General features: G+C 36.8%; 1 pseudogene; it reads right to left on the bottom strand.

The window, feature by feature from the left end:
* Nucleotides 1-5695: 5695 nt before the first annotated feature.
* LOC145016260 (uncharacterized) lies at nucleotides 5696-9166 on the bottom strand (annotated as a pseudogene).
* Nucleotides 9167-11344: the final 2178 nt, after the last annotated feature.

Here is an 11344-nt window from a genome sequence, read left to right as displayed (position 1 = left end):
TTCAACAAGGTTGTTTCAATTCTAAATATTTGTGAGTATAAAGCTTCAAACTCTCTTTCTAGTTAGGGATGGAAATAGGGTGGGGGTTATGTAATGCCCGTAGATCTAGGCTAGTCAATTTAGAGAAAATAAACATCAAAAGTGACTCTTTGATGGAAGATTATTTAGAATGATTAATCGTAACTAAGTTGTAGTGTATGTTACAAGGATTCCGTACATATAAAGAACGCCGAAATCCGAGTTGTAACGAAGAAGTTATGCCATGTCGAAGTTTCGCGGCAGAACCAGCACGACACAGCACGATGTAAATAGTGAATTTACGTTAGAGCAATATTTGACCTTAGAAATCTAAATGAAAGTCGTAGAGTACGTTAAACCGAGAGCGTGCATAAAAAGAACGTCCAAATCTGACTTTGTATGAGGAAGTTATGATTTTTCTAAATTTCAGCTTAACAGTATGCAACCTGAAGTTCGAATATGAGATCGAGTGATTTCTAGGCGAAACGATCTAAACGAGAATCGAAGATCCCATCGATAGTAGTCCAACGTTAAAAAGACAGACAATAACAGACATCAGATGAAGGAGTTGTGAATTCCTAACGGATGGAGTCTAAACGAGAGTTGTAGAGAATAATCTCACCTACGCGTTGATATAAAGAACGTCGAAGACGGAGCTTGTATGTGAAAGATATGAATTTTCGAAGTTCGGAACACAAACTTCGAGGTCTGTCAGAATTCACGACGTGAGCAGGCAAGTTGCAATGACACATTGGATGATGATCGAGCTCAAGATGTGAGTATAAGAGGCTCACTGCGAGAGCATAGCATTTTGCCCTATAAATAGAAATCAAAGGGGCAGCTAGGTTTGGTTGTTCCTTTCTCACTCTCTCCCTCCGTAATACCTTAATTTACGTGCTTTTTATACCCCGAAGCCCTAATATTATCCCGAGACCCAAAGCGACACTCCGAAGATCCCGAGAAGAAAAGAGTTTCCGAGCTGAAGCTCTACCCGTGAGAAGCCCGGTGTGTGAAGATATCATAATTTCACCGAAGAATACTACTTTTAGAGTCGTAGTGACGTCCGATCATCTTCTGTTCAAGTGAGTGTATAGTCCCTTTCATAAACATGATTTTATTACAAGTATTGTTTGAATTTATTAAGTATATGTTTTGGGTGATTGTGTAGTCACTCTCTTCTAACACATAAATATGAAGTATTTGCTATGAAATACATGTTATGTGTTTATATATTGTTGTTTATTTAAGATGAGTGCGGAATGGATGTTTTATATAGTTTTAAATGAGTTAAACTGTATATGTATTTTATATCTACAAATATATTGGGTATAACATGGGTAGATCAGATAGTTGGTGTGTGATAAAAGATGAGTTGGATAATGAGATCAAGAGGTTAATTTTAGATCCGTGAGTATGGATCAGGTAAAGAGATAAACTTGTTATTAGTCCGGGAGTATGGATTAAGACTAAGTTAATTGTCCATAGTTAGGGAGTATGGATTGGGCACAGTTATTGATCTGGGAGTATGGATCGGATCAGGAGATTAGTTTTAGATCCGAGAGTATGGATTAGGTGAAGAGATTAGTTTTAGATTCCGGGAGTATGGATCAGGTGAAGAGATTAGTTTTATATTCTAGGAGTATGGATCAACTGAAGAGATTAGTTTCAAATCTGGGAGTATGGATCATGTGAGGAGATTAGTTTTAGATTCCAGGAGTATGGATTAGGTGAAGAGATTAGTTTTAGATTCGTGAGTAGGGATCAGGTAAAGAGGAAGGTTTTAGATACGAGAGTTTAGATCATTTCGTTGTAAGGATCGACGGGGTGGGATAAGTGTTGTTTGTGTATAGTGAAATTGTATATGTTTATGAGTTCTAATATATATATATATATATATGATACAACATTGTGGGTTGAAAACCCTATATGCTCACCAGGATCCCAAGTCTGACCCACTCAGTTTTCTTTGTATTACAGGTAATGACACAAGAGTATAATTTGGTGGACTTGACGAGAGATTTTGGATAATAGACCAGTAGTTGTAATAACTGTTGTAAGGTCGAATTGTAGTGTTTATGTTTTTGGTTTGTATCAGAACATGACATCCCGAGATTTTGTTATTTAATGAAAATACATTTCTTTATATAAATGCTTTGATAAATTCTTATCATATTTTGTTTTGGGAACAAATTCCGCAACTCTTTTAATCAAAGGATTACTCTGATTTTATAAAACAAAGCATAAACAAATCGATCTTTTCTGGCTGTGAAAATGGGGATGTCACAGTTGGTATCAGAGTATTAGTTTAAGCGAACTAGGAAATTGTAGGAAATTTCTAGACTTAAACTTAGAATGCTAAGTAATGATCATGAAGTGTGTCTAAAATATGTTAGGTAGTACACCTAAATTGACACGAGCACTAGTATATTTTAGGAAAAATGCTTAAAATGCTTTTATGTGCTAAATGCTATACGTTTTCCATATATGAAATTGTTTGTTCGGATCTATGGTTTGTTGCCGACCGGATCTGGAAACCTTATGTGTTTAGGATTCTAAGCGTACGACTATGATATTAGAACTAGCATGTAAACGTTTCAGAGTGATAATGATAATTTGAACGTCTATAACGGTTGTATTCGGAACAATAGCAAATTTTCAATCCAAGTGAAAATTCACAATTTTAACGATTATTAGATATAAACCTACATTTTATTAGTTTATAATAACAGCTAGAAATTTAACAAATATTCTTGTAACCAAATATTTAATATTTTATAAAGTGACAATATTAAACATCCAAAAATTACTATTATTATTATTATTTTTATCTATATAACCATTAGTCGACATATTAGTAAATATGTATGTCTTAGACATATTAGTACATATGTATGTCTTATTGGGTTTATATAAGTCTATAATTTTGCACATTTTTATACCCAAAAGTGACCTATGTTATTTATATAATAACAGTAACATATTACGTATAATTATTTACATATATGTAAGTAATAGAATAACATGCAATGAGGTATAGAGATACAAAATTTGGAGATTTTTAATGTTTCATTATGATTTAAGAATAAGTACAACAAGTTTTATAGGGTAAGAAATTCATAACTCCATTTTACGCGAATAGTGCATTTTTGTGGATAAAAGCTTTTATGCGACACAAAAAAACAGTCACAATATGTATAAAAGTGTCATATAAGTAATAAATGTAATATTTAAAATTTTATGAACTCATGCAATTTCTTATAGTTTGAACCTGTAATATCATATGCTTGTGTGTATTCCCCCCCCCCCCCCTAAGTAAAAAGGGGCCATGGAGACTCATGTTAGTAGCGAGAGTCGGGAAGTGTCGGGAAGATCGAGTTTTGAGCGGGTTTTGCTCCGGGATTCTTGGAGTCAACCTATACACCTGAGATCAATGGAGGAGTAAGGAATGACGAGAAATTGCTTGAGGGTTGAAAAGAGATGAAGACAGGAGGGTAAATAGTGGTTGTCGCCGGTTCTTCTTCTCCAGTGAGCAGTGTCGACGGTCCTGTTTGCGATCGGAGGCTTGCTTCAACTGGCCATGGCGGTGGTTTTGTGGTTATCGGTCAGTCTGCCATTAAAATGGAAGGAATACGAGAGATTGGATTGAAGAAGGCAACAACTTCGGTTGTTGCTGGGTTTTTCTGTGATCTAAAGGAACACGAGAGAGAGGGAGTTGAGAAGATGAAGGGGCATGTGAAGAGTGTTATCTAAAAATAAATTCAGTAGTGAGATATTTGATCAGATTTCTCGTACAGTTTGATGATCGAATGAAAATATGGAAGTAGATTTGAAATAGTTCCAAAGATATCAAGCATGTGAGGTATTTGTGAGTATGCAGGTGAGAGAGATAGAGAAGAAAGGGGGATACAAAGTTTCGTAATAGTCCTGGATGATATTTATTCCAGATTGTGTTTGAAGACTTTGTGTGAGGTTATGTGGGCCCTAAGATCCCAATTGAGATTTAGAAGTACATCAATTACTTGCCTGTGATTCTAATGTGTGTGTGACATGGAATGGAAGGCAGGTGTATAACTTGGTTACGTTCCTTCTAGTTTGCTAGAGCTTTCCATTCAATATATATATTTCTTTTATCCATGTATACACACGTATACATGCATCACATAGTTACATTATATGGCTTTTAATGCATATTTGTGGTATAAATAATTATATATTTTAATTATAAAATTTAATCATTCCCATTTGTTTGATTTCGTTTATAGTAGATATTATGAAGCTTAAATATCAAATATTGGTCTCACTTGAATATAAAGGATTTAATCGCAAATAGGTGAATAATGACTTAAATTATTTATAATAATACCGATTAATACACAATAGCTTTTATTATAATAATATTCGAGGTGATTGACCGACAAATCTTGGACTGATTTTTACCAATTGTTACATTCTCCCCCCGTTAGAAGAAATTCGTCCCGAAATTCAACTTGTAGACGAGATGTCATTAAACAATTGAGGGTATTTTTGTTTCATTAGATCTTCACGTTCCCAGGTAAACTCTGGCCCTCTTTGAGAGTTCCAACGCACTTTAACAATAGGGATACGACTTTGCTTTAATCATGTAACTTCTCCGTCCATGATTTCTACTGGTTCTTCGACAAAGTGAAGTTTTGTGTTTAATTGAATCTCGTCGAGTGGTATCACATAAGTGTCATCAGACAGACACTTTTTGAGGTTGGAGATATGAAACACATCGTGTACTTTGCTTAATTCTTGAGGCAGTTTTAATCGGTATGCAACAGGACCGATTCTATCGAGGATTTCAAAAGGTCCTATGTATCTCGGGTTTAGTTTGCCTTGTTTTCCAAACCGAATCATGCCTTTCCAGGGGGAGACTTTCAACATAACTTTATCCCCCACTTGGAATTCCAACGGTTTACGTCTTACATCAGCGTAGCTTTTCTGACGATCACGTGCGGCCTTGAGTCTTTCTTTTATTTGCACGATTTTCTCCGTGGTCTCGTGGATTATTTCAGGACCTGTGCGTAGTGTATCTCCCACATGATTTATGGCTAATTGAGTATCTCCTATCTCTGCCCAACATAATGGGGATCTACATTTTCATCCATACAGAGCCTCGAATGGAGAAGCCTTTATACTGGTATGGTAGCTATTATTGTAAGAGAATTCAATAAGTGGCAAATGAGTATCCCAAGAGTTACCAAAATCAATTACACAGGAACGAAGCGCATCTTCTAAAGTCTGAATGGTTCTTTCACTTTGACCATCAGTTTGTGGATGATAAGCCGTGCTCATATCCAACCGTGTTCCCAAGGATTTCTGCAATGATTGCCAGAACCTTGAAGTAAATCTACTATCCCTATCAGATATTATAGAAATTGGCACTCCGTGAAGTCTGACAATTTCCTTGAGGTAAGTTCTTGTTAACTTCTCCATCTTGTCTGTTTCCTTGATTGGTAGGAAGTGGGCGGATTTGGTTAATCTGTCAACTACTACCCAAATGGTGTCGTAACCACTAGGAGTCTTTGGTAGTTTCGTGATAAAATCCATAGCAATTTGTTCCCATTTCCACTCAGGAATTTCGGGTTGTTGTAGTAATCCCGATGGCTTTTGATGTTCTGCCTTGACTTTAGAACAAGTCAAGCACTTGCCCACACTAAGTGGCAATCTCCGCTTTCATATTAGGCCACCAATATAATTTCTTCAAGTCTAAGTACATTTTATCTGAACCTGGGTGCACCGAATATCTTGTTTTATGAGCTTCGTCCAGGACTAACTTCCGGATGTCACCAAATTTTGGTGTCCAAATCCTGTTAATGAAATAACGAGTCTCGTCTTCCTTAATTTCAAATTGTTTATCCATTCCTCTCAAAGCTTCATCTGAAATGTTTCCTTCCTTCATTGCCTCGAGTTGAGATTCTCTTATTTGTGCATTAAGATTAGAATGGATAGTCATGGTTAGTGCTTTTACCCTTCTTGTTTTTACATGATCCTTACGACTTAATGCATCTGCTACAACATTTGCCTTACCGGGATGGTAATGAATTTCACATTCGTAATCATTCAGTAATTCCACCCATCTTCGTTGTCTCATGTTCAACTCTTTTTGATTGAAAATATGTTGAAGACTTTTGTGGTCGGTAAAAATAGTGCATTTAGTACCATACAAATAATGTCTCCAGATTTTCAAGGCGAAGACTACTGCTCCTAGTTCAAGGTCGTGAGTTGTATAATTCACTTCGTGTACCTTGAGTTGCCTAGATGCATACGCGATCACATTTTCTCTTTGCATTAAAACACAACCTAATCCTTGGTGAGACGCATCACAGTATACGATGAAGTCTTCTGTCCCTTCTGGGAGGGATAGGATAGGGGCACTGCACAACATGTTCTTTAATCTCTGGAATGCAGCTTCCTGTTTATCTTCCCAATTGAACTTTGCTTCCTTTTGGGTTAATACAGTGAGAGGCTTAGCTATCCTGGAGAAGTTCTCAATGAATCTTCTGTAATAGCCAGCAAGGCCTAGAAATTAGCGTACTTCTGTCGGTGTTTTAGGCGCTTCCCAGTTCTTGATCGCTTCGATCTTTGTAGGGTCCACATGTATTCCCTTATTACTCACCACATGCCCTAAGAAATGTACTTCCCTGATCCAAAATTCACACTTGGAAAATTTTGCGTACAATTTCTCCTTTCTTAGAAGTTCCAGTATTAGCTGCAGATGTTGACCGTGTTCTTCTTTAGTTTGTGAGTATATCAAAATATCATCAATGAATACGATCACAAACTTGTCTAGGTATGGTTTACACACACGGTTCATGAGATCCATGAATACTGCAGGGGCATTGGTTAACCCAAATGGCATAACTAGAAACTCATAGTGACCATACCGAGTCCTAAATGCGGTCTTTGGAATATCTTCGTCCAACACTTGGAGTTGGTGATATCCCGATCTCAGATCTATCTTGGAGTAGTAGCTGGATCCCTGAAGTTGATCAAACAGATCATCAATTCTCGGGAGTGGATAACGATTCTTGATTGTTAACTTGTTAAGTTCCCGATAGTCGATACACATTCTAAAAGATCCATCCTTCTTTTTGACAAATAAGACTGGTGCTCCCCATGGTGAGAAACTGGGTCTAATGAAGCCTTTATCAAGGAGTTCTTGTAGTTGACTTGAAAGTTCTTGCATTTCAGAGGGTGCCAACCTGTAGGGGGATTTAGCCACTGGTGCTGCTCCTGGAATTAGATCGATTCGAAATTCGACTTGACGAGTCGGTGGTAATCCTGGTAGATCTTCGGGGAATACATCAGGAAAATTACACACGTGAGGTATGTCTTTGAGCTCCTTTGTTTCTTTATTCTTGTTAACGACGTGTGCTAAGAAAGCATGATACTTCTTGTATAAATACTTCTGGGCTTTGGTACAAGAAATAAGCTTCAGATTATGCCCTGATTTATCACCGTAAATAATGATGGTCTCTCCATTGGGTAGGTTCAGTCGTATGGCTTTCTCATAACATAATATCTCGGCATGATGAGGTGACAACCAATCCATTCCTATAATTATGTCAAAACTTCCAATTGGAATTGGCATGAGATTTATTGGGAATGATCTATCGTTTCGAGTTATATGACAATTCTTTAATATTTCAGTGGTTCTCTCTATCTGGCCGTTCGCTACTTCTACTTCATAAGCTACATCTAACTTACTAGACTTGTGATTTAACAGATGTTTAAAGGATGGAGTTATAAAACTTCTATCCGCACCGAAGTCAAAGAGTATTGTAGCATATAAGTTATTGATGAGGAACATACCAGTAACAACTGAAGGGTCTTGAATTGCATCCTTATTCCCAATCACAAAAGCTCTTCTGCGAGCATTACCATCTTTCTTTTTAAATTTTGGGCAGTTATTCCTGTAGTGCCCTATTTCTCCACATTCGTAACATGCCCTTCCTCCTCCTGAGCTTGTTCCGGTATTCTTGTTCTGAATTGTGTTCACCATTGACGGGTTTTTGCAATAACCTGCGGTGTGACCTTTCTTGTTGCATTTTGAACAATGAAAACATTCCCCATAGTGATGTCTATTGCATTTGTTGCACATTGGTTTGTCTCCAGAATACACCTTCTGTTGGGAATTGATGGGATTTGGGTTTATTGCGTACACTTTTCCGGGGTGTTGTTTCTTCTGGTGTCGATGGTTCTCATTATTAAACTTGCGCTTGTTGTTGTGATTATTGACCTTCGGGGTTTCCACCTTGGCTACCATTGTTCCTTGTTCCACTTCGTTCTTTGTTAGTTGAAGCGCGAGACGCTTTGCACTGTGGTAAGTAGTAGGTCTTGATGAAAGGACCATTCCTTTTATCTGAGGTGCCAAACCCCAAAGGTAGCGCTCTACCTTCTTGCTCTCCGGGCTCACCATGGTTGGGCAAAGAAGTGCAAGGTCGTTAAACCTGGTGGTGTATGCTTTGATATCTGAATCCTTCATTTTTAAGTTCCACAACTCATTTTCTAAAATTTGCACTTCATCCCTGGGACAGTATTCTTCTATTAGCAGTGCCTTCATGTCTTCCCATGGTATCGAGTTTGCAACCGATACACCCAAGGTTTTGACATGATCGTTCCACCATGTTAAAGCCCCATCCATAATGGTACATGCTGCGAATCGTACTTTGCTATTTTCAGTGCAATAGCAAATTTCAAACACAGCTTCTACCTTCTCAATCCACCGGGTTAGACCTATGACTCCTTCGTTTCCATATAAATTTCTTGGCTTGCATCCCATGAATTCTTTGTAGGTGCAAGGTTTCCGAGGTCCTTCGGGGTCTGGATTGGAACCACTACTCTGCCCAGTTCCGGATCCACTGTTACCCTTCTTCGTGATTTCGTTTTGTGTAGTTTTTGCATTTAATAATGCCATTCTGACACGTTCAGCAACCAATTGCTCTAACTCTGCCGAGCTTTTTGGTAGTTCCTCTTCAGGTGGGGGTGAGATTGGTTCATCTTGTTCTGAGGTTTCAATCACTGGAATTTCCACTTGATGTATTTTCTTGGGTCGACCGGTAGTTTTTGGCTTAGGATTCTTGGTTCCTTTAGGATTTAATCTGGGACTCTTCCTTGGCGGCATTTTCTAATTCCTGTTATGGTTAGTAGAAGACGGTAAGTTTACGTCGTTGTGTTAGTCATTTTATAACACTATTATTTAAACGACTGTTTTGACGAAACAACAATAAAAGAATAATAGTTCATAGGTTCATCTAGTACTTTTAACCGGGTACACCGTGCTTTTCTTTTTTATTAAGACATAATAAGTTAACACTTGCATCAATATTTCATACATAAGATATGTTACATCATTCGTTAACGTTAAAGTTTCAAATAATTAAATAAAAAAAATACTATACACATATATTGCGTCGTCCTAAAGTTCATAACTAAAGTTAGATAATCGTAAATATATATATATATATATATATATATATATATATATATATATATATATATATATATATATATATATATTGAAATTCTTCCCAAAATTGACAAAGCCACACAACCCTTGTCTGCTTCATCATCCTTCCCTTATCATCACTATTTGCTTACTGCGACCCTCCAGGCGAATTTCTGGCTTGAAATAGTTGCTCCACCTTTTGCTCTAAAAGTCTGTGGCTCTCTTCCATTCTATGGGCTAATGAGAGAGCTATTTGATTCTGACTTTCTGTTGTTGAAACTCTCACTTCAAGATGCATCACTCGACCGCGAAAGTAGTCCATACGGTGATGAAGGTTCAGTTGGGAGAGTTGGTCATCTTCCCATTTTTCTTCCATCTTGGACATTTTGGTTCTCATTTGGTTCATTTCACCCTGATTGGTACTTGATTCATCGCTTAAGTGCCACATCTGTCCATTCAGGCGAGCCATCTGCTGGGTTAGTGCATTAATTTCAAAGGAGGTTGCAGTTGCACTCCCTGAGGTTTGTCCTCTATTGTTGGTTTTTGTTTGACGCCATTGATCCACCCAGGTATTTACTTCACTGCTTGAGTAACCAAGAATGTTATCTAGTTCTTGGGGGTTAGGGATAGACATTCTTGCAGTGCGTCTGAGGCGGCGTCGAACATTTCTGACCGATGAACGATTGGGGGAAACCGCATTCGTCGCCTCTTCACTAACAATTTCCATGGGATTCTCAGGCTCCATTTCTTGGTCATCTTCTTCTGGATCTTCCTCCGGATCTTCTTCCACTTCGTTCTCCTTTTCTGAGATTGGTACGTCCTCGGCTATTGGAATTTGATCATGGATGGCTTGAATTTCCGGAAAGTACGGGTCTCCAGGAAACAGTGGTGGAGGGTGAGCCGGGGGATTGACCACCCACCAAAGTTCGTCCATCTAATAAGAGAAATAATCTAAAAACATAATTATTTTTATATACACAAAAATAACATACTAATAATTGTAAAAATTTAATTTCTTAAATCACCAAGATTTTAGTCTATCAATCACCTCATTTAAGTTATATAATTCATAAAGCCCGATCATAATAAAACTTAGGTGCGCAAGCTAGGTCTAGTTGTGATAAAGCTTATGTATTATAAAACCTAATTGGGTATGTGACCTAAATCCTTGCGTTTTAAGTTTTTAAATTTTCTAACTTATTTTTCACAAAATTTATAAATATGTATAGAAATAATAATTTAATTATTAGTCTATAATTATATATATATATATATATATATATATATATATATATATATATATATATATATATATATATATGTATATATATTGGATATTGGTATGCTTAATCCAATAAGAGTAGTCCCTAAACTATAGTTGTATTCTTTTTCTAAGAAAATACTGAGTTCTCTATAGTTGTTAGCTCTGATACCAATCTGTCACACCCCGACCAACGGCGGAAAATGTCGGAGTCACGACGTTATAAATTGAATCACAGTCAACCACATATGTTGAACATTTAAAGTACACTAATTAATATATTACAAACTTTCAAATTTTTTTAAAAAAGAAAGCATTACAATACTTTAACAATTGACGATAAAAAGAAAAAGAAACATATCACGATTATTTAATAGTAAGGAAATAATATTTCCTTAGCACCGACGCGATACCTTCGACTTCTTATTTACCTGAGAATACACACATTTTAAAAATACGTCAACAAAATTGTTGGTGAGCTCCATAGGTTTTGACGCCGAGAGTTTTATAAAATAAAATGCAATTTTTATGAATGTAAGAACTACAAACCAAGGAAACATAAATCTTTATAAATTTCAAATAAATATAAATTA

Source organism: Lactuca saligna, chromosome 9 (genome assembly GCF_052625555.1).
Source record: "Lactuca saligna cultivar CGN05327 chromosome 9, ASM5262555v1, whole genome shotgun sequence".
Lineage (NCBI taxonomy): Eukaryota > Viridiplantae > Streptophyta > Magnoliopsida > Asterales > Asteraceae > Lactuca > Lactuca saligna.
Note: the sequence above shows the minus strand (reverse complement) of the source record. Positions and strands in the feature narration are given on the sequence as shown.